The sequence below is a fragment of the Equus przewalskii genome, chromosome 21 (assembly GCF_037783145.1).
Source record: "Equus przewalskii isolate Varuska chromosome 21, EquPr2, whole genome shotgun sequence".
Lineage (NCBI taxonomy): Eukaryota > Metazoa > Chordata > Mammalia > Perissodactyla > Equidae > Equus > Equus przewalskii.
In genome coordinates this window covers 40,418,172-40,443,194 of record NC_091851.1, presented here as the reverse complement: position 1 = coordinate 40,443,194, position 25,023 = coordinate 40,418,172, and the positions used below count along the sequence as shown (strand labels likewise).

Below are 25,023 nucleotides of genomic sequence, written 5' to 3'. Positions count from 1 at the left end.
ATCATACAAAATCAGGAGGTGGGCTGAATTCAGCTCATGGGCTGTACTTTGTCAACGTCTGCTCAAAATCACATATCTGATGTTTACTTGAACCTTCTCTGAAATTTCCATAACAGCGAGTGAGACGTAAAAGGACTTGTGTCACAGCATGGTTGTGAAGATGAGATAGTTGAAACGTTAAGTGTGTAACACACCACCTGGCACAAAGCAGTTACTCAATAAACATTAACTATTGTCTTCATCTTCTTTGTCATCATCATCATCTCCCTCTCGATGAAGTTGGTTGGCCACTGACTACTTTGCCTGGCATACAGTAGGCACTCAATAAATGATAGATGGTGTTATTCTTTCAACTGGTTGGAGCTGTGCTTCTCAACCTTCTAGGCAGATCAGTCTCAACTGTGGGGCTATTTTTAAAAACACATGCTGAGTCCCACCTCCAGAAATCCTGACTCCGAAATTCTCCCAAGGAACAAGCTGAGCGCTTGCATTTTTTTGAAAGTTCTAGAGGCAGTTCTGATGAGGAGAGAGCATACTCTGCACAACAGGGTCAGAAATTCCCATCCCCAGAAAGGCCCATTTTCTCTGCTCTGTTTTAGGGTCACACAAAACACAGTGAGTGCTCAGCCCCCTTTGTCAACAGTGGATTCCATCTGTTGGTCTCTGTTGGTCAGTCGACAACTGATGTTAATTGAGCACCTATTACATGCCAGACCTTGAGCTAAGTTCTGGGGATAAACAGTGAATGAGACAAAGGCCCTACAACATGACAGTCCCTCTGACTCATCTTCCATCCCCTTGCCATGTTTGATTTTTCTTCTTAGTGCTTTTCACCATCTTGCATCTTAAATGTATGTTGGCTGTCCCATGAGAGCAGGGACCCAATACTTTGCATTCATTGTAGTTCCCACAGCCTAGAACAGGGTTTAGCACAGAGTAGGTGTGTCCAATAAAGATTTGTTCTAAAAGGGTGAACAGGGAGCTCTGCACGTCTTAGAGAGCCAAGCTGATGGCCAACCCAAGGCAGGGCAAGTCACCAGCCTCCTTGGTGTCGGAGTTAAGAGTGGAGCATGCTTTCTAGTCCTGTTGCCTATTTAATCTGAAATCATTACTTTAAGCCTCAGTTTATTCATTTATAAAATTTATAAAATGTGAGTATTAAATAGAATAATGCTCAATGTGTGGGCAACATTTAATAAGTAGCAGTTCTATGTGTTGGTCTTGTCATCACCTGGAAATGAATAAACAGAATATTTCTGACCACTCCTCTAGAGATAACTGAGTAGCAAAGTCATATGCCCACAACAATCTTCACTACACAGCCTGATAGTATGCATCTGTTGATGCAACAAATCCTTCTTGAGCGTCTACCATGTATTGCATGCAATGCTGGGGCCTCAGGACACGGCGGTGATAAAACCAACCCCGCCCCTGCCCTTATGGAGCTCCCTGTCTGTGGGGAGGCGGGTGGGAATCAAATAAACCAAGAATCACAATATCAATGCTGAAAAGGGCAAAGCACTGAGAGACCCGGTGTTTTCAGGCCAATGTTTGGGAGGGAGTGGATTTGACATAGTCTAAGGGTGGGGAAAGATTTTCCTGAGCAAGTGATATGGAGGCCAAGACCTGGACTGTGAAGGTGTTAGCTAGACCAGGAGGAGACAACAGCCGGACAGAAAGAAGCAGAGCATGGAGCAGGGAATGCGAGGATACGGTGTCAGAAGGTAGGCAGGAGCTGACCTCTTAGGAGCCTGCAGGCCAACTCTCCTAAACACAGTGTGCTCACCAGTCCCCTGGGCATCCTGTTAAAATGCTGGTTCTGACTCAGCGGGGCTGGGGCAGCACCAGGGCGTCTGCATTTCTAACAAGCTCCCAGGAGATGGCGAGGCTGCCAGCCTGCAGACCACATCGAGTACAGAGGTCTTGGGCCATGACTTTTTCCAAAGAGCAGGGGTGTTTAGGCACGGGGACTTTCCTACGATCCCGCAGGACTGTGTGAACCTGTCTTGCAGTGTCACGGAGCGACACCCTTTGCCTGGAGCTCGAGAATCCTTTGGAAGCCTCTAAGTTTCAGTTGGAGTTGAGACCCTTTCCTAGTGAGTTTGCTGGCATTGGTTAGTCCCAACTCTGGGTGGCATCGCCGTGAAACAGGCTGCCCTTGCCCAACAGAAACACCCTTGCTTGGGTGTTGCAATTCAGAAACTCTGGGGAGTGACAGCCCATGTGTATTTGTTTTTCAATCAAGATAGGCTTGCTAAAAAGATATCTGTAGATACACATACACACATGTATATAGGTAGATAATCTTTGAAATTCAATAATAGCCACATATAGGATTAAAATGAAATCTTACAAACACTAAATCATCTCGAATTCAATCATTACATGATTAGGGCCTGATATGCTTTTGTTGCTGCTGCTGATGCCTGAGCAGACCCAGACTTCTCCACCCAGAGGCTGTGGGGTTAGACATGTCAGGGTTGCCAGTCCACTGGGCTGCATTGCTCCTGACGGGGCTGTGGTTGCCGGTGGAGGTGATCAGGAAGAAGCTAGTGAGCAGGCAATGCTGAACCCACACGGGGAGGGGTGAGCACATGAGCCAGGGCAGACGCAGCTGGGGAGGTGACTACTCCTTCGGTGACATTTGAGAAGGCAGAATGGAAAGCAGCTTCCTGTACAATGCCTTCAGTGCATCTCTCCCAGGCCTACTGCTTGTCTTTCTAAGACAATCTGGGTGACAAATATGGGCCCAAGAAACACTGCCCTTGTAAGCAATTGCAGCTGCTCCCGACGAATGTCCCCAAACAAAGGTTGCACGCCACTCCCTATGCTTGCAGCTCAATTTAATTACTCACCTCTGCAGCTTTAAATCAAAGGTGGCTCCTATTAAGTATAATTACCTTTGCCAGCAGCTTGTCTAACACAGTAAGTGCAGAGCTTCTACAGGAATGGATTCTCCAGAGCATTATATATGCCTTGGACTAAATCAACAGCGGCCAGGGCCCAGAGCTTCAGATACACACATAATTCAGCCATGAGCAAATGCACGCTGCAGGTAGAGTGTTGCACACACATGTAAACACAGCGTTTCCTTTGCATATGTCAGCAGCCTAGAAACGCCACTATGCAGAAGAATAAACTACAAGAGAAAAGGCTTCAACCTCGAATGTACAATACATGTTGCTACGTCAGTTTCTCTGCAAGAAAGCAAATTGCCAGCCGACCAGTTAGTCTCTGAACAAGTCCCAAATACAATAAAAGAAATCAGCCAAACTCCAACTTTCCCAACTACCCAATGCCCATATTTTCCCACCTTTCTTACCCCAGAAAGCAGAGAAGTGACACTACTCTGGCTGACTTTGACATAGCAATTTTTCTCCCGTTCAACCTCACCACATCTTTCATTCCTGACATACAAAAACATTTTTTTAAATCATGAGCATCTTTATCATTTCAGGCTTGTCAATTCCCATTTTGCCTAATTAATAAATAAATAAAAACCTGAAAGGAAACAAAGAGAAAGTTGCGAAGAATTTTTGGCTGTAACCAAAAAGAAGCTACGGGGTGCTAGACTTAGAAGGTGGTTCTTTCAATCCTGTCGGCTCATGCTAGGTGTTATATTTCACCTCCACTTCCACTTTATATAAGCTGTTCCTTAAATTATGCCCAGAAGCATAAACGAAGACCTCAAAAGAATATAACTCTTTCTGCAAAGACGTTATACATGGCTATACTAGTAGTCCTCAAACTGGCGTTGGCTGTCACCTCCACAAGCACCACATGAACTAACATTTCTGAGCACTTATGTACCAAGCATGCATCAGGCACACTACAGTACTCCCCCTTGTCAAGAGGCCCAGTGGATGCCTGAAATCCCCGATAGTATCAGACCCCATATATACTATGATCTATCCTATACATACAGACCGATGATGATGTTTAATTTCTAAATTAGTCATAGTAAGAGACTAACAACAATAACGAATAATAAAATAGAACAATTGTAACCATACACTATAATAACAGTTACGTGAATGTTTGCTCTCTCTACATATCTTATTGCACTGCAGTCGCTCTTCTTCTTGTAATGATGTGAGATGAGAAAATGCCTAGTGATGAGATGAAGTGGTGAATGACGCAGGCATTCTGACGTAGCCTTAGGCTACGATGACCTTCTAATGATTGATCAGAAGAAGGATCAGGTGCTTCCTGACCATGGGTAACTGAATCGCTCAAAGTAGATAGGCAGGAGCACTCTATATACACAATCAGTGTAATCCACATGGCAACCCCATGTGGTATTAGTGGAATTTTTTTCAAAATTAAGAAACTCATGCTTAGAAGGTTAAATAATTTGCCTAAGGTCAGACAAAGTAAATAACAGCCTGGACTTGAACCTCAGTCTGTCTGAGTTCAAAGCCATTGGTTGTAACTCTTCAGAGCAAGTAGTATAAAGCTGTTGGCTTTGCCAGCCTGGTATCCATTCTCCTTTATTTTGGTAACATCATCTTGATCTTGTGCTGGCAAACGGACACTAGCCACTCCTAGCTCCTATAGCTCTGGTTGTGTACATGGGGAAGGCAGGCCAATCAGAGGCCAGTGATTGGTTCAGGGAGGGTCATGTAAAATCACGTGGGCTGATGTGAACCCTGGGATGTTTTCTGGGGGTCCTCTGAAGGAGGTGCTCTCGCCTGCCAGAATCACTAAGCCAGACACTGCCAGGTGACCATTGTGACCGCCACATGTAGAGAATCTGACTGAGAAGGAGGGCAGGTAGAGCCAAAGAGAGAGAGCTGGTCCCAGTCCCAACCCTTGGGCCTGTGTAACACAGGTACAAAGGTGCCGAAGCCGAGGCTCAGCTGAGTCACTTAGCTGATGTACAATTTGTCACAGGCTGCAGCAGGATTCATCAAAATAAAAATCTGGCTTCTAGAGTCGCTGAGGTTACGTATTGAATATGGCTTTAGAGTCAAACACAACTAGGTTTAAATCCTGGCTCCACTATATATTTGCTATGTGAGCAAATTACTTAACAGCTCTGTGCCTCAGTGTTCTTATCTGGAAAATGGGGGTATTAGAAGCGTGTCTACCTCCTCGGTTCAGAGGAAGGTTAAATGAAGTCAGGTACATGCAAAGTGTCTGGGACAGTGCTAGCAGGGAGTGGACTTGGTAGTAAATGTTCCTGAGTCTGATTATTACTGTTTCAGGGAATAAAACAGAGGAAAGTTTGGTTCCATTAAAGGTTGCGGTGAGCAGTGGAAAAGACTCACAATAGCCAACACGGGACAAATCTGGAAACCTTCACAGCAAGTTATTGCTCTTAAGAGCTGACAGGGGGCTAGTGTGTGCAGGAAAGAAGGGACTTGGGTTCAGGAAAGATTAGTCAGAAGAGAAATCAGGGAACTATTGCTAATGGAAATGTTAGGGAATGCTTGGGATAAACTCTGGGCAGATCAACAATTAAACCTAGAAACAAACATCCAAACAGAAATGAGCTTGAGTTCCTAGTGCGTCACAGATCATCTTCATTCATCCATCCATCCATCCATCCATCCATCCTTCCTTCCATCCATCCATCCATCCATCCATCCATCCATCCTTCCTTCCATCCATCCATCCATCCATCCATCCATCCATCTATCCATCCATCCATCCATCCAATATTCCTTGGTTTTCTTCCAGGCACCCCATCGCTAACCTCTGAAGACAGGGGCTGTGCCTCATTTATCCCTGTAGCCCCACCCAGTACACAGCACAGGATGTTGAAAATAATAGAAATTAACAGGTATCTATTGAATGAATAAGAGAATGACTCGCAACTACCTACTCTCTGTCCATGGGTCAGTTTGATTCGTCCGGCCTTCCTTCCCTCACGCAGTTTCCATGCCTCTTTCATATTACTCCTGGAATGAGATTTGTGCCTTGGAAGATCTACCTGATAAGATCAGTGTTGGCCCAGCAAAGTTTTAGTCCCTAACCCCACAAATTTTCCTTTGCTCCTCTGGAAGCAAGGGCTGACTTTTATTTTTACTCTGCGTTTCTCTCTATAGAAAATTAAAACATCTTAATCCATAAATGGGTTTGCTGAGTGTATTACTCGTCACAGTTGCTAAGAGAACTATAGGAAGTCTTTCTTCCCATTTTAATTTTTTTTAAAGTTTTTTCTTTTTAACAAAGAAAGTTGTAAGTTTCCATTGCTACTGTTTTATCTTGCGTGACTCTCCATTAACTTGTTCAATTCCTTCCCTTCACTGGAGGAGAGCCGTTCAAAGTACGTGACCCAGAATTCAAATTGGATTTACAAACAAGTATTCCTGTTTATTTGTCAGAGTGCAGTGGCGGATTCAAAAGCTAAACCAAAGCACAAAACTTTTCTTGTGGAGTGGGTGCTAAAGGGATTGCGGTCTAAAATGAAAATCAGATCACTGTTTAAAAAAGAGAGAGAGAAAATAAAAAACCAACCTCACACAGTGCATTGTTAGACATTTGAAAACATCTCCGTGTTCCTTAAATGTTCTGCTAAGAGTACTAACAGGTCAGTCCACAGGAAATGCAAGAATACGTTATATTTTAATCAGGGCACATAAAACACTGTCGAGAATGTTATGTTGCCCAGGGGAATGCAGCGAGCAGGGAACATTTACAAACTCCAGGTCAGTCTCCTCATTACATCACTGTGAAAAAAGGAAATTTATGAGGTTAAATTATATGGATGTTATATATTGGAACTGTTAACCCATTCCCAAATGAGAATGTTGGCTGAAACAGCCAGATTCCCTGAGAGAAATTTCCTATTGTGGATGTTTTTATGGTAACTTTCCACCAAAGAGTGAAGACATATTCTTTGAAGATTATGAAATGAATTAAAAAAATAGAAGTCTAGCAACAACAACAACAACAAATTCCAATTCCAATAGAGAGGGCACCTGAAAGAGTTACTTACATTATTCTTCTCTGGAGATAATAACGCAGAAGTTACTTTCTGGAACTTACTCATGATTTATTTCATCTATTCCTCATCTAAATGATTGGAAACACAGATGTTGATGCTATAACTTTGCTTCCAGTAAATAATTCCTCAAAGGACTCACATTTGTTTAACCTTAGTCACAAGATGATAAAACTTATTAAACATTTATGGAAGCAGCAACACAATTTTGTTGGTTTATGTGTTTGGCAAGTTTGGAAACTCATATCCCCAACTTTTCCACCTTCTTTTCACCTCTCTAAAAGAAAAATGTCTTCGGGGAAGTTCCATATCTGGATTTACGGAGATTTTTTTCGCCCCTTATTCTTTATTTCTTCATTTGTGGCTGCAGTTTGACAGTAAACAGAAGGGCTGCCACGCTGATCTCAAAGAACAATAATTAAACCAAGGGGACGGCAGGCAAGATGCTCCTGTGGGATCGACAGAGGAAGAATAAAAACCCCACCAGGGAACTGTTTTCTTATGATTGCAAGTCTGCTTCTCAGATAAGCAAACGTTCACATGTGTAGGATGCGAGCATGCATTTATTCATTCAAAAACATTTACTAAGAACCTACTATATTCAGTCCTGGGGGCACAAATAACCTGGCATCTAAATATTCCAAAGGCTCCGGGAAGCTTGGATAACAGTTCATTCATTCATTCCTTCGTTTATGTATTCAACAAAACAGCTGTTGTGTTCCAGGTACAGCAAATGAAATGGTTCCCAGGATTTGAAAGATCAGTTCCGGACATGATATAACGTAGACAAGGAAACAGAAATTACAACAGAGTGTAGAGTCTGCTTTCCTGTATTATCTGTCACTGATACCTTCCTCATCTAGTGCTCGTTTTCCTGGGCGGGGGAAATGGGTGTAACTATGGTTCTGTTTCTCACTCACCCGGGGCCGTACCCGGGAGGACAGGGACAGTGACACGGAGGCACCTGTGGGGAAGTACACTGTGATGCCGGCTCCATCTTCACGGGGACAGCTTGGCGATGATTCCCTAGTAGCTCAGCCTTGGCATGAACATATGCATGTACCGAGTCCACTGCTAACACAAAACTCATGCATAATAAGGGCCTTTTACATGCTCCCCTCAGCCCCAGACACGCACACTAATGCCCACAACACATGCAATCCAGCCGTACATGAAACATACATCCACAACACACATAATATTCACAGCTCATACCTGCAATAAAACAGACCCACAACGCACACACACACCCCCCCAATCTACACATGCAGCACGCCCACCTTATACACACATGGATAACAGATCCCCAACACACATACACACATACACACACACACACACGCTCTAAGGCTGATGCTGGGCTTGGTTGTGAAAGGCATATGGGACCACATGGACGCTCTAAACCCTGGGGTCCTATCCTATTAATATTTCTACCTCCAGGACCTAGCTGTGTGCCTCAATACACATTTGCTAAACTGCAGTGGAACTGCTTACCCAAGTCAAACGGCAGGTTGACTGTTGTTAATGATTCAACTTGGAACACTGGCAAACAAATCCAAGAGTCCTTCCTCTCCTAACCGCATCCCCCCCTCATTCCCATGTAACCCCCACGGGGCTCCAGCCTCAGTATGCGAATAGTTGTCCAGCTCCAAAGCTCGATCTGCTTCAAACTCCGAGGACGAATGCAACTTCTTTTACACTATTCATGCTTTTCTTTTTACTTCCCTGTGTTCCCCACCTCACCCCAAGATGGCTAATGACAGTTTTCTGACGTACTTGGAATTAAACCACGTCGATGGCTGAGTCTCACTCATTATTGGGATTATTGACATATTTTATTTACATTCAGTTTACTTACTTCAAGCAGACATTTAGCAAGTGCCTGCTAGGTGCAAATCAGCCATTAAATTTTTGGTAAGAGAAGTGCATATTTCAGTAAAGACACCAAGAATGTTCAAAGTATGAAATATTAGCTGTTCCACTAATGCTTCTTTTTCTCGACTGATTCTCTTGCTAAATGCCGTAAAATTCTCACAGCTGTTTTTCTCTACATAAATTACTTATTCATTATTACTAAATTATTTTTATTGTAAAAATTCCCAAGGATATTTAATACAGGATTGTGTGTAATAGTGAAAACTTTAAAATATGCTAAATGTCTGTAAGAGAGGAGTTGATAAATGAGTAAGAATGCACGTTCTTAGGGTGGAATATTATGAACCAGATAAAAAGGAATTAGCTATATCTATATTTTTAACGTCATCTCTCTCTCTTTCTTTTTTTCTCAACCTACCTATATACTTAGATAGAGTCTAAACATAAAGTTACAAAACAATTTGCAATATATAGTGTGAAACTACTTACATAAAAAAACTTGAAATGTATACAGACAAAACTATAAACAATGGAAGATACACACACCAAATTCATAATAGTACCTGTCTCTGGCGGGGGGAGATGATACTATTTGCTGAGTACTTATTATGCACTCAGCACTGTTCTAAGCATTTACTAAGTACCACTTTTTATATCCTCATAATGGTGCTTGGAAATAAGAGCTCTCCTCATGCCTGTTTTGCAGGACTGAGGCATGGAAGTTGTAAGCTTGCTGTTCCAAGGAGACTTACCTTTATCTCTAAAGTTTAATTCCTTTATATCTGAAATTTACTGATCAAGTGAAATAAGCTCATCGAATTATTGGCAGTTCTTTTCTCTATTCCACCTGATTGACTATTCCCATCCAGCATGAATAAAGAAAAGATTTATGTTAAAGACAATAAAATATGATGATAATTTCATTCTATTTCTCATTAAACTAATCTTAAATCAGATGGTTAGGCAGTTTGCCAGACTTTGTATTATTAAAAAGGCTTGTTTCAAAATGCCACCCATGTTTTAAAAAAACACACAAAACAAAACCCCTAAAACACTGCCATCAACAACTAAAAACAATTGATTTTTTTTTGAAAAAGATTCTACCATGATTTCTGCTGTAAGCAACATTTTCCCTCTGAGATACGACCCCTTGAATTTCATGGTCATCTTTTCTTTTTTCATATTATTCAGAGTACTCATTTAAATGTCACCTATAATTAAATACTTCAAGTAAGAAACACCTTTTGAGACCCTGACCATAAATATTATGAGGGACTCTAAAGGGGAAACCTGCAAGAGGAGTTTTCATTTGCTAATATAAATAACGGGCAGCATCAGTGCATGTGTTCTGTATTTTTGATGGCCAGGAAGAGTCATGGAGCCCACAAGAGATTTATGGGGAACATATGAGCAGCGTCTGACTCCAGGACACATCCTCAAAGATGCTGTAGGAAGTGGGTGAGCACAATTACTTACTGAGACACCCCAGATGGACTGTGTTTTCATGTTTTCCTCTACTTTTGTTTAATAAAACAGGAATGGACTTAGGAGAATGCCATTGTGGAAAGCTCAAGAGGTTTTAAAGATCTTTCTTTCTTTCTTTTTTTTTTTTTTAACCTTCTTAGGCTCAACTTTTAAAGACGGTGTTTATGAACTTAGATAAGAAGAATGATCCTCTTTTTTTTTCTTTGACACAATTGACTGGAGGAAGCCTGGAGGACACAACCTGGAGGAAACGCTCAATTTCAGTTCATGCCCTTGGTGTGCATGTATCTACATGAGACTGCAAATGTTTACTTATGTGACTCTTTGCTATTAAACATTAAAAGCTGTGAGAAGCAGCAAAACATTGTGTCTGAGCCCTTGGACTCTGATAGGCAGATCTGGGTTTCAGTACATTACCTAAAAGCTTGTGTGATATTCAAGCTACCTGAAATTTCCAAAACTTAATTTCCTTATCTCTTTAATGGGTCAATAACAATAATATCCAGCTTTTGGGGTGTTGTGGGGAGAGATTTTACGTAAACCACCTGTATGCAGTCAATGCTCAGTAAATGTTAAGTACTAAGTGTGCGCTCTTTGGTTTAGTGTTACGCAGGTCAATAAATGGTAGCCATTGTGACAATGACAATTATGATTAGTATCATCTTCCTTATTGTTGCCATCATCATTTTTTTCACATTCGCTCACGGAGGCACAGATGCTAGACAGAAAGGGCTTGGAAATCTGATTACTGGGAGGAATCAAGAAAAAAAAGAGAAGGAATCAATGAAGAAAGAAGAAGAGGCATCATTGGAGAAAGCATGAGAAAATAGGAAAAAGATAAGAAGGTGGGGGAGGTTCCGAAGAACAAAGCCAGGTTTTCTGCCTTTTCATCGTGTACAGTTTCCAGAATTTTAGAGAGCGTAAAAAATAAAGAACCAGCTCCAGGAGACTCCTTTCGTTTGTTTCTTGTCTCTTGACTCTGGTACCCAGGGTGCCAGCCAGCTCCCAAGCAGACGGAGCTCCTGTTATATATTTGCGGATTGCTTTTTTTCTTTACTGAGGGATTCTCTGGGCTCTGATGTTTAGTGCTGTGACCAGGTAGACAAATGCATAAATGGATGCATTTCCCTGTTGAAATACATTAGGGAAAATGGTCCCCACCATTTCTAAAAACATAGGCAATTGCCACGAGAAAGTGGGAATGAAAAGAGAGACTACTTATATTTTTTCTGTTGACTAAAAGCCAAAGGTGAAAATGGACCCCTCAAATAATTTTTAAAATGTTTAAGTGCTTTGGCATTTGGAATTGTGCACGAGAGAGAGGAGGAGGAGGAAGATAAGAAGGAAGAGGAGAAGAAGAAAATTATTCTCCCTATATCCTGTAATTCAAGGCCATAGTGGTGCTTAAAATTCAGATTAATGGGCCTCACCCCTGTCCTATGAAATTAGAACTGCCAGGCTCTGGCCTGGGAATCTGCAAATATGCATTTTAACAAGTTCTCCAGGTGATGAGGATACCAAACAAAAGTTGAGTACCACTGCCTTATTCCAGATGCAAAACCAGAACATTATTTGCAGTCTCTCCATATTTGCAAAATTTCCTTGGCCAGCAAAGACTTTCCAGAGTTTCTCTCTGATATCCTGGGAGGGGAAATTCCTTCTGGTTTTCAAATTTTTTTGAAGTTTTAATGAAGGCCTCTGTTTTCCGGGCGTTTCTTTGACCTGAGTGTGACTTGGCAGTGACTTGCTCACAGCTGGTTCATGAATGCCTTGACCTACCCAGGCCCTGGATGTCTATAATGTCCTCACATTTAGTCATTCTGCCCCATCCTCATGGTTTGTGCAAACATCCTCCTCCCAACTGCTGCTCTCTTTATGTATCTCCTTACAATGATTCCCTCTCATATTTAATTACATAATTCTATCTTAAAGTGAAAATTTACATCACTCCAGTCAGTGGAAAGCCAGTGTTGTTTACCATAAATGAAGGTAATGGGACAATGAAAATCTCGGTATTATTTTCTTTTTCAGTGGATACCATTGCTTGTGAAAGTCTCTGAATTTGAGCTCTGCTCTTTCTGATAAACAAGCACGAGAAAGGTGTTTAAGACAGGCTAACACCAAATAAGAGTTTCTTCTTGATTAAATCAGAGGAGTTGAAATGGTGTTGAAAAAGGGACAGCATTTCCATTTTGTGCGTGACTCAGTGCTGCTTAAGACTATCTACCCCCAGCGGTACGACAGCCCGTGATGAGGCAGCTCTGGCTTAAGAACCCTTCAGAGAGCTGCTTGCTTTCCTCCTGAAAACACTGCAGAAAGCTCAGGCCGGCTTGGGCAGAGGAGACAGACAGCCATTAGGAGTTTCTATTGGAGGAGATGGTGGTTCGGGTTAGCCGTCTCTAACCTTTCTCTCCAGAGAGGCACCGTCGTCTCCTTGGGTTTTCTTACTTTGACTCCTAATAACCATGTTACCATGATTCATTTTTTCAAACAATATTTATTGAGCACCAACTATGTGCCAGGCTTTGTGACACAGAGCAAATAAGACATAAGGTCATGGTCACAAGCTCAGAGTCATGGTGATGATTTTAAAATTTAACATTTCTTGAGCACTCACTGTATACATACACCCTTTATTGAGTGCATACCTTTTATGAGGCATTGTTCTAAATGCTTTGCAAGTGTTCCTATTTTGCTCCTCCCAACAAGCCAAGAGGGCCTTTTTGGTATCTCTACTTTACCAGTAAGGAAATCAAGGCATGGAGAAGATGATTAACTTGTTAATATAATGACTAAAATTTATTGACCACTTACCATGTACCAGGCAGTGTGCTCAGCATGTTATCTGATTTATCTCAATTAGTTCTTGTAAAAACCCAATGAGAAGAGTTCTTTTATAGGGTCTGTTTTGCTAATGAGGGAATTGAAAGTCCAGGAGGGAAAAGTGCCTAAGGTCACACGGTGAGGAAATGACCCATTGGAGAGAAATTGAACTGACTGGACTGTCTCACTCCAGGGTCCACCCCCAGCCCTGACACTGCCTTGTCCGAGGGGGTGGGGAGATGTGTGAAGACGGATTCCAGGACTTCATGAAATGTGCTTTGAAAAGAGTGGCGTCTTCCCCTGTACAATCACTTCTAGAATAAACGCAGCTCCCAACACTTTCCCTTGTTTCCTCTTTGGCTCAGAAAACGATAGACTGACAATTTTCAGTAACAACCTTGCATATAACTAGAGGAGAGAAGTAAAAGAAAGAATTAGAGAAAATATTCATAGGATAAAGAGTTAGGATTTTCACATACAGCTTTCAGTGTACTCTTTTTCACTCACACCCACCTGCAATTTGCCACACATCTTGTTGCCCACCTTTGGCCCAAGTCTCCCGTCTCCCCCAAGGGCAGGCTGGCTCAAGTCACCACCAGCTTTTGACTGGACTGATGCAGGTGCCTCCTAAGTGGTCGACCTGCTTGCAACTCCCTGATAAGCAATATGGCTGCCAGAATGATCTTGTAAAAACCTTAGTCAGATGCTGTCTCTCCCTGCTCCCTCAGCCTCCAGGACTCCCAGTTCAGTGAGAACACTGGCTCTGTGGCCCCAGAGGTCTGGTCTGCCTGTTCCTCTGCCCTCACCACTCACCCTCTTTCCCTTGGCTCTAGCCACCCTGGCCTGCCTGCTGCTCCTCCAGTTCCTGCAGAACGTTCCAGCTCCAGACTTGCAGACGTACCTGGAACTGCCTTTCCTGAGAGTTGCACTTTTCTCCCTGCCCCTTCACTCAGAACCAGTTTCCATATCACTTCCAGAGAGAGGTCTTTCCTGACCATCTTATCCAAGACAGAGCATCCTCTGGTCGCGCTGACCCCCTTGCCCTGCATTAATTCTCTCTGTTGCACATACCACACCCTGACACGATATGACTTAGGCATCTGCTTGCTTGTCTGTGACCTGTCTGCCATACTAAATGTAAGCTTCAAGAAGGCAGGCCTTTGTCAAGTGTGTTCCAGGCTCTAGTTCCAGCACCTTCTACAGTACCTGGCACACAGCACATCTTCAACGACATTGGTTCAATACAAGTTCCAAGGCAGGCAGCAAAAATTCCCAAATGCTTTCCACGATCCCAAATCTCTTTGTCCTAAGATCCACCTTAACCAGGCGCCAGGTAGCCTCCTTCCCTCTCCCGGGCACTTATCTGACGGTGACAATTAAAAAGTGAAGAAGGCGTTACCAAGAAACAGCCGTTGCCTCCTCCTATTAGCCTAACAACTCCTCAGGTTTGCTGCCTTGGGCCTGAGGGGATGAGCACAGGTTTGCTGGTGGGGGATGGTGAGCACTGCCAAATCCTGGGAGGCTGGGCGCATCTGGAGAGCAGAGGGGGAGCAGCGGAGCTCAGGGGTCAGAAACGAGGATCTCCAAGCCCTCCACCTCCAGCAGCAATGCTCCGTCAGGGTCCCAGCTTCAGGAGGACGCCTACAAAACCATATTATCAGGAAGCACCGTCTATAACATGAATAAGCCATATTTACTGCAAAAAGGTGAATTGCTCCTCTTCAATTGAAGGCAGACGATGTTATGAACAAAATATAAGTTTACTATGACCATCACAGTCTTGTCATTAGTATTTCCTAAACTGAGACAAATTCAAACTGCAGCCATGATCATAATTGGTACAGAGGTTTGCAAAAAACAATTTTAGATGTGTAAAAGAGACCCTTATACTCAAAAGTAATGAATCAGCATACAAAGTCATCCACTAATTAAGGTATTTATTTATTCATTTACTTACAGCCTCATTTATTCACGCATCAGGAAATATTTATTTAAATAGTGCCTAATAGGTACCAAGGACTAATTCAAGGGCCTAGATTTCTCCCAAAATTCCTACAGAAAAAAAATAACAATAGGGAGGAGAATAAACCCTTCATTTATAAAGACAATCTTATGTCAGTGCCAGGGACGGTACTATATCACATTATGTACTCGTCACAACCACAAATGTGAGGTGAGCAATATCAGGTCTCCATTTGACTGATGAGGAAACTGAAGTGCCCCCGGTCCAGGAGCTCCCTTTAAAGCACACTGCTGGCTAGTTAAGCAGGGATCCCAGATTGGCGTGGCTCTTCACCTTTGCCTTTCACAGCCTCACTGATGTCATCCATCCCAGCACCAGTCAATCCCTCCATAAAGACTGGGCATGTGTTTCTATCTCCAGGTGCCATCTCTGTCCTTCTGAGCATCCTGCTCACCATCCCTGAGGGGCCGAGTAAGCAGAGTGGGAGGGCGAACACGCCCAAGGCCACCACTACTTTGAAATAGAAACAAGTGCCTATGTTCTATGAAAAATCCAAACAGATTTTTTTTTTTACCCCTCCCAGGCACACCATCACACCAGAGTCAAATCTGGAAGGCCACACCTGATCTGCCACTGCCTACCTCTCCTGCCTCGTTTCTTATCCTTCTCTCCTGTCTTACTCTGCTCCGGCCCCCGTGGCCTCCTGCATATTCCTCAAACACGGAAGTTAATTCTGGCCTTAGGGCCCCTGGCACGCACTTCTTCATCTGCCTGGAAAGCTTCTCCCAGAGCTGTGCTTGGCTAGTCCCTCACTTCTTGTTCAGGTCTGATCAAATGTTAGCTCTGGAGCAATACCGCCCCTGACCACTCTGTACAAAATGGCAACCCTCCCGGCACTCTGTGCCCCATGGATCCTGAATTATTTGTATAAAATGCAGTTAGTTAGAACTATTCAATATTTGATTATATATTCATTTGTTCATTAGCTTTTTGGTCTCACCCAAAGAGATATAAGCTGTGTGAGGGCAGGGGCTTTTCCCATTGTGATACCCCAGCACCCAGATCAACGTTTGGCACATAGTAGGTTAACAATCAAAATGCATTGGGTGAATGAAGGCAGGAAGGTGCATACACACATGAAGGAACGCTCAGGAAAGAGCCAACTTCCCCAATGATAGATGCCCAAAGATTCTATCTGGAGATGCCACGAAAGGCAGCATCCTCTGTCAAAGCTTTCAATACCCTCCCCACAGGTTTAGACATCCCAACAGACACAGGGGTAGAAGAATAGGCCCTTCTTCTACCTTCCTTGGCAAATTGTTATGGCTATTCTGGAGAAACTGTCCCAACAAGTTCAGTGAAGGGGTCTTTCAGGGAGCAGGGAGTTTCAAACCAAGTTCAGTCACTGACAACCTCAACCGAGTTCCCCTGCAGGTCACTCAGATCCCCATCAGTAATCCATGGGGGTTACGCGGGCATCTAAGGCAGAGGACTGTGATAAGGGTAAGACTCAGCTCAGATGTCCCCTCTCTGGCAGCCTTCCCCCGCCACCACACCTCTGCCGCCCCAACTTCTACTCTTACACTTTTGCTTTTATAAAACTACAGTCATCACAGAGCTTTTTCCTATATGAAAATTACCTTTTTTCTTTATTAATTCACTTGTATGTTCTCTAGCTTCCCCCATGTGGAGGGTAAGATCCACAGGGATCCATCCCATCCTCCTAACCCTGGGGACCCAGGGGACCAGAACAGGACCTGGCACATAGTAGGAACTCAAGAAACAGTTCCTGTTGAAATGAATGAATGTAAGATACAGAAAGCGCTGGGTAAAGTGCCTGGTATGTAACACGCACTCACATCGTGGCAGACGTCATCGTAACTGTTGTTGTTGCTGGTGCTATCATTACTATTTCCTGGCAAAGAAACATTTTTTCGAGCTGGTGCAGGGCTCCAACCAGCCTGGCATGAGTCGTTTCCAGAAGGAGAGGCTAAAACAGTACTCAGTGATTATATTTCCAGTTTTAAAAATCACAATGCACCCGTGTCTAATTTCTTTCAAGCCCTGAACCCCTAGTCCCACGATAATTGGTAGGTTGCTCATTTCCCTTCTGGTATAAATTTTTCATGGTCTGGCTATTCAGGGGAAAGACACACCAACACTAACTGTTTGGTGAGTCCCTAACAGTTTCAGTGCATCCTCTCAGCCCTGCCCTCATACAATCCTTTCAGAAAACCTGGACCTTAATTAAGAAGGACCATGATTACCCTCATCTTGTAGGTTGCAAAGTGAGGGCAGAGATTTGAGCAGTTTGCCCAAGTTTACATGACCAAAGAGAAGTTGACCGAAGGATCTGAACTTGGGTCAGGCTGACTCCTGAACTCACATCCTTATCCTTTGAGTAGGGTTTCTCTCTCAAGCTTGCCCAGGGCCAGATAATTCAAGAGGGCAAAGCTGTAAACAGAACCCAAGTCACTTCCTCCTACTCCACAGCTCCATCCACACTCTAAATCTTAATCCCAGGAGAGAAAACACGAAGGAGCACAAAGCCGTGTACCCAACTTTCTAATAAAGGAAAATAACCAAAGGCAATTCTGATACAAAAACATGCTTATAGCTTTTCGATTCGGCCTTTCTTCTGTACCAAATGCATAGAATAGCTTTAACTCTTCTCTGCAGCATCATCTTGGCCCAGAAGCTATTCCTATCTCCCTGGGGTATCAGAGAGAGGCTTCTAAATACACAGAACATTCTAAGGATCTGATAAATTGAAGTGATTTAAAGTAAGCTCCTTGCAGTTTGTACAGAAATATGTATATGCTGTTGCTCTCTCTTACACAAGTCATTTCTCCCCCTTAGAAGACCTCGACCTTCTGTCTCCTTTCTGTGTCTCCCATGTCACCAAGTTTCATGGATTTTTCATGATGCAGTAGAACATTCGGGAAGTTTCTTCCAAATTCATTGCAAACAGAATGGCTGCTGCCAACTCTGTTTTTATTTCATTCTGCCCTTCATAACTATTTTCATTAAAAACAATAACTGTATTCTGCCCACCTTAATATCTAAACTGTTTAATTTCCATAGAAATGACTTTGCTGTAGCTTTAAGAAGCAAGCTCAGGGGTGATTTTAGAGTATTCATTCAGTTCTGAAAGCATTCCACTAATTAAGACCGGTGATCTTAATTTTTGTACTAACAGAAACTGCAGACCACTCTTTTTTTTCTTTTTTTTTTTTTTTAAACCCACCTTAGTGTCTAGCAGCTTTACGGAACCACGAGGCTTTTCCTTTAGCATAAATGGACACTACAGCTTTTCAATTAAATTAGTCTTTGGAGAGAGGTGCAAAGGCGCTAAAAAGCTCCTTAAAAATCTTCGCTGCCTCACCGCTTCTCATTTGCCAAGGGAAGATGTGTGGTTAAAATGCACTGCTGTTTTCTTCTTACCCTGCGAAACAAAGTTTTCGATCTTGAACCCTGGGCTAGCTATATGACAGAGCTTGAAGAGGTTTTACTTTTAGTTTGCATGCCCACATTTGGTTTTCTAAAACTATTTTTTAAAAATGGGATGTGCATCCTAACGTCCTACATCTTTCTCCACCCAGAGAGGACTTGATCAAGTCCAGCTCCAGGTTGGCTAGTCGGTACGGGATCCTGAAATTGTTTTTTAAAATAACACAGATGGAAAGGGAACCCTCATTTCGATGAGCCAAATTCAAGACAAATGCTTTCCAATAGGACCCAGGTATATTTTTTTCCCCATGTAATTTCTCTAAGCTCATTATCTCTAAAACTTTTGCCTTGTGCATTTCCCTGTTGTTAAGCATAGCTAAATAATACTCATATATTAATAATAGGATTATCTAGCCGTGCCTCTTGAATTTTAATTTCTAAGATTTTAAACAATTTTAGGCATTGCTTTGGCCTCCCAAAATATTTGAGGATGCTTAGAGGACATCTTTTTCTGTAGAGGGAATGCAAAAGATTGAGAGAGGCAACAATTGGAAATTCCACAGGGCTGTTTTAATGGCTTTCAAATCCCTCCGAATTATTGAATCATTTCACCCATGGAGTTTGCTTTGGAAACAAATATATCAGCCATTCCCACTTGCATCTCAGATTTCTTTGCTGTGTGTCTGTATGCAATGTCTTCGAAAAGAACCTGCATCCGATACCCCCGTGATAGTTTCTCTGATGAAATGAGCAACATATACGAACAGGGCCACATGCTGGAGACACTCCGGATTAACGCCCAAGCGAGATGTGGAACTGCGTGTTTGTAGAGACACTTTCCTCTGAGTTTGCAGACAAAGTCCAGAAGTGGATATTTGGGCTCTAAAGTCTCTAATTAGTATTATTATTTCGTAAAGACCCAATGTATCTTGAAACCCACTTTAAATGCCATCCCTACCCCTTCTCCTGAGAAAAGTTCCTAAAACAAGTGACCGCAAGGTTAGTAGCAGAAAAAAAAAAGACAATTGTAAATCCAGTGAAAACAGTGTTATATGAGAGAAGCCTGTAAACAGATGGTGGTGTTTCTTAGTGCAATATCCAGGTATTCAAGTAAACACTCTCAATGAGGTCATTTCTTATGTGGTTAGAATGACTGAGCTCATTCATAATCGAAGAGCTGCTTGCCAAAGGTCACCCTAAGGAACAGGAGAAGTTCTAGCTTTAAATGGAACTTATAAAGCTTAAAATAATAGAAAAAAATACAAATTATCACAAATTACCGAAAAATGGATCTAGAAACCTCTTCCAGGGCAAGCAGGCACTAGGAAGGGAGAAGGATGAGATCTCTCTGATCCAGACACAGGAAAAGACATTCTGTATTTATCACACCACTCGAAAATGAAAATAAATTTCTCCCAAAGAAAGAACTATATAAGAGCGTTCTCAACTGGCAAAGCAATAAAATTATTTGTGTGCCAAGCTTCTTTTAATACCACTGTGATTTTTTTTTTTATAAAAGTCGTTCAATTTGATTGTAATTAAATATGTAATGAAAAAGCTCTGCTTCAGGGAAGCAATGAGCGAGAGCAAGATACTCTCTAACTGTTAGTTTAATGTATTTCCAACTGACTTTGCATCAAATGAAAATGATACTCTGTGTATGTCTGGTCTTAATATAGAATTTGTTAGGCAATTCTGTGCTTTTTAAAGAGAACTTGGGTGGACCCAGGCATTACCTCTGAAATAGTGGCTGAGTCTTCCCAGACCATGACATACCTAAATAAAATTGATGGCACACATCCACTGATGGAAGGGAAGCTCACTCCGGACATTTAAGTCGTGTCAGCTAACTACAGACCCAGCACAAACATGAACAGGGCCTGGGTTTTCTTCCTGGCTGATCTTCCTAAGCTCAGCTGCAGTGATGAGCAGAAGTGCATCCTCTCGATGACCTTAAATACTGCGAGGCTCAGTGCCCCTTTAAAACCTGCTCAGTTGAGAATACGATTCCCCAGCCACGGGGAAGATAAATAGATCATCCCAGGTATTAGCCAGTTGGAAAAATTCCGTCAAATGAGTGAGATGTCAGCTGGGATGAAATGAAAGGATAAGCCTCTGTTGGAGAATGTGACAAAAGGCAAGATGCTTCCAGGGACAGATCTGCTAAAGATGGCTAGGAGGTATTTGTTGGGTGTGAAGGTTTTCCAAACGGTAGCAATAGAATCGAGATGAATGGGAGAAAAGTAAATGAAAGGCAGTGGAAAAATAATGCATGGTATTTCTGAGAAACGCTTCTATCCTCCTCAAAAGTAGCCTCGTTTGTCCAACCCCCAAGCCTCAAGAAGATTTTCATCGTCGAGAAGTTTCTCAGAGCCCCCTCTCTCTTACCTAGCTGCCACAAGAACTCCCTGTCACTTGCAATCTGCTGATTAGGGTTAATGTATTGTGTCCTGATATGGCAGATTAAAAATGAAATCAATAAATGCCTAAAACAAATGGGCTTTTGAGATGTCCCATTCAATCTGGATCTTTAAGTGTAAGGTGAGAGGTGGGAGAAGGAAAGCAGGAGGAGAGTGGGGAAAGGACCACTTTAGACATCAGTTTCCATCCAAAACACTGTGCGGAGGATGTGATTTCAAGGTATCTGCCCTTCCTTTTTCGGGGATCTGCCTTAAATAGTAAGAATAGCCAGAACAGTTCATGGTGCTGAGCCCCTCGTGGGGGTGTGTGTTTATTTTTTCTATTTCTCTCTTAAAAATCATACTCTTTGGGTAAGTGAAGGGGTCCATAGCATGTGGTATTTAAATCTTCAGTATGTGAACTTGTCTTTCTGAAGTATGTTTAAACAAAATGAGCGGTCCAGGGTCCCGACTCCACCCTGATTCTATTCTCTTGAATCTCATCCCACTTGCTAGTAAATTGAAAGGTAAACTTCCCCCTGAGCTGTCTGCCCCCTCCCCGCCCTGCTGGTTGAGTTTGCTGAGACCTCACTGGTTAAGCCAGCCATTGCTCTCATGAGGTTGAAAAGACCGCTCAGGTCATCGCTATACTCCATTGCAGTATTCAGAATTGTCCCTGCTGAATATGTTTCCCATGTAAATAACCTGTGCTATTAAGGTGCAAATTGCAACTTTTAAGTAATGATTGCTAATAGTCTAATGTTTACTGCCACACAAGGACATTCATGAAAACAAAATCTGCATTATTCATCTCCATATTAAATAAACAAAATAAATTGAGGGAGCTGTTGTTTCCTGCAAGACTTCCTCAGATCCGGATTATCAGATAGCTTCTGAGAGTCAGCAAGAAGGAAACATTTAATCTCTCTGGGTGGGCAGGCGAATTCGATAATTTATATATACATTAGATATTCATGTGTATATATTATGCCCAAACATTTTACGTTTTATTGCAATTGGCTGGCATTATATAAAAACAATAGTTCAGGATGCTGAAGTAAAATATGTATTACACATGTGTGTACAGAGCCCGCGATAGACGGTAGAAAATAGAAGGGTTGAAGTGAGTCCACAATTTTAAATTTTTAACTACTCTGTAGAAACAAATAAAATACAAACAAATCAAAACACTGTTCTGTTTTACCTTTCTGCTATCTTTTCTACCTTCCCTAAAATAGACAGGAGGAAAAGATGCTGGTATAGAATCCTGCAATATTTTCAGGCAAAGGTGGACGCGTTTTAGTGGTGAGTGAAATATACATCCACGGAAGCAAGCACACACATTCACACACATGCAAACCCCTGGGGTACTACAGGCTGCTTTCGAAACTTTTTTTCTTGCCCGAAGTCATAGTATGGTAGAATAGCATAGCTTTAGAAAGCCAGGAAGAATGATATTTCGGAGGGAAATGTTCTGACTTAGCTGTTTCCTTAAAGAGAACTACCTACCTCACATCCCTCCCCTTGAAGGGAGGAGGAATGTAAGAAATAAGGGCTAAAATTCCCCACCACTTATAATATCATCTCGTTCATTCTATCTGGATACCTGCTTTATTAGAAAGTTCTGTAATTGATTCCCTGAAACACGGAACTTAAAGCTAATAATGCAAAGGCATCCAACTGCCTCGAACCGTTCTGGGGCAAAGACAGTCTCAGCTCCGATTCACTCACAGGCTTTTTCTATCTTACATTATTCATTAATCAAGCTAGAAATCAAGCTTTCAACATCAGTCCATGGGAGTAATTACTTACAGTTGTGTGTTGTGTTTAATTTTAAGCGGTGATAAAAGTTAGCATGGCCACAATCCTAGAACCCACCTTTTATTTTCCCTGAATGTTAACTGGCTAAAGAATCCCAAAGTGGCGAACTTTACTGGTGAGAACCACCCCAGCTAAAGCAGAGGACAGCATCGATGACTTCAGAGGAAAGAAGCATTGCATAAAAAATATCTGCTTTATTAACATGTGGGCAAATAAATACCGTAAGAGGGGCCTCATTGTGTACGAAATGAATTATTCCCTTTCAGTCTGACAAGGGTTTCTACTTCTTCCAGTGAAAATAATATAAGCCATGAAAACAAACATATAAAGACACTAGGAAGACAATAGGCCAGAAAACTGAAAGTACAGCCACAACTTCCTAACGCACCCACACACACTACAGTAAATAGATGAGCCAGCGCCAATAGATACCAGCTTAATGAAAAGGATCTAATTTAAATAATGTGATACAGCATCGTGTTACACACACCTGGATCCTCATTGATCAGAGGATAATTATAATGAAAGTAGTACAATTCTGAGCGATGCACTTTTTGTAATGAGCTTACCAAAGGAGACATGTCCAGTCATTCTGGTAATTTAAATTACTGCCTAGTTGTTGATGGCCTTTACCGGAACAACAAGGGGAAAAAAAAGAGTAATTTTCAGGGCAGTATCACTTCTTGCTGGACTGTTGCCCAGGGTTCTCTTTTGGGACAACAATAAGGACGTTATCTCTAATAATCTAGCTACACTTAAACTTCTGTTGCCAGAACTAGATGGAAAAGGCTTACTCTTCTTGAGTCTAGAAGGCCAGTACACACCACAATGCTGTCAGATTGCAAAGCATTCGAAGTTTTAAAAAAATAAATGAGTTAAATGTAGAAAGGGACGGGGGTAGGAGGGAGACATTGTCTTCAAAAGAGGTAGCTAGAGTCGAAAAGAGAACACCTCACTGACTAGGCAAGTTCTAAATATATATGGTACTAAAAATATTGTAATTATTTTGCTCTTAGGGAAACAAATGGAAAATACACGAATCAAAGCTTTATAAATGACATTTCCGCATGCAATTTGAACCCATCTACACATAGTTACGGAAGCAGTTCTGCTCTCAGAAGGGAAGATAATTGTGGATATTTCAAAGCACATGTACTGCCATTCAGGCTGGAATCAGGCCACGATGGAGTATAAGCTTGGTGGTCCAGCGTGTTCAGACACAAACACCCACTTGGCTCAGATTTGTAACTAACTCTGGATTTGTTCTGTGGATGGCTTTGCAAAGTTATGAAAAGTGTTCCACCGAACTTCTCCCTAACGTCTGGCTCGAGTTGGAACAGGAGGAAATGTGGTGGTGGGTTTGCAGACCAGCTTTAACAGATGCTGTCTAAAGCATAAGGGTAAAGACAGAGAGAGGGAACAAAAAAGAAACTTAAGCTTTTTGCTAAAGCCCTGATTCAACCAAAGGACACAAAGAAATAAAAACGCCCACATTAAAAGCCAAACAAGATAATAATTGTGCATGTCTGGCTCTGAATCTAGAGGGCAAGGCTTGCGTCACTGGCACTCCGAGTTACCATGGTGAGTGATTTATTGATATATATCAAGAATGAATAGATCAAAGGCAGTGAGATGACAGGTGATCAATCAAATGTCAAATCAAAACTAGCAATCAAGTGGAAAGCTGATTTTTCAGTGGGTGGGTCTGGCAGGAGAAAAATGAACTTTCATATTACACTTCCGAGAAACAAAACCCCAGCATACTATTAAAAAAGCAATTAAGCAACCCAAAAGAAAAAAAAATCCTTTAGAAGGTCTATTGTACTGATCCATTAACCTGTTCCTCTTTTTTGGGAGGGGTGGTAAGCAAGGATTCAGATGGGATAGTGCCTACCATATGAATCAATTTCCAAAGTTTGCAACTCTCTCTGGGCAAAGAAAATCCAGAGCTGTTTCAATGTTCTGTGGGGCACTTTTTCCTCTTTTTTAAGAGAGGGGTGAGTGTTGATTAGATTTCCAAACGTGGATCCTTTTAGAAAACATATTCAAAGGTTCATTCCTTTGCTGGGGTGGTTTTTTCCACCTTGGCAATCAAACCTACCCTCCTATGGCTCGCCCCAAAGCCAGCCTGCAGCCCGGGGCTTAGGCAAGTCTCACCCTTCAGCGCCCCAAACCCCAGCGAGAGGAGACGCAGTCCCTTGAGGCCAGAAGCCACTGGCACTGACCACGCGGAGGGATGCGGGGGTGGAAGGACTCTC

General features: G+C 42.3%; 1 protein-coding gene across 8 annotated transcripts in view; it reads right to left on the bottom strand.

The window, feature by feature from the left end:
- The window catches only part of TSHZ2 (teashirt zinc finger homeobox 2), a 439,178-nt gene that overhangs the window by 413,659 nt on the left and 496 nt on the right, over positions 1-25,023 (bottom strand). The window lies entirely within an intron of this gene.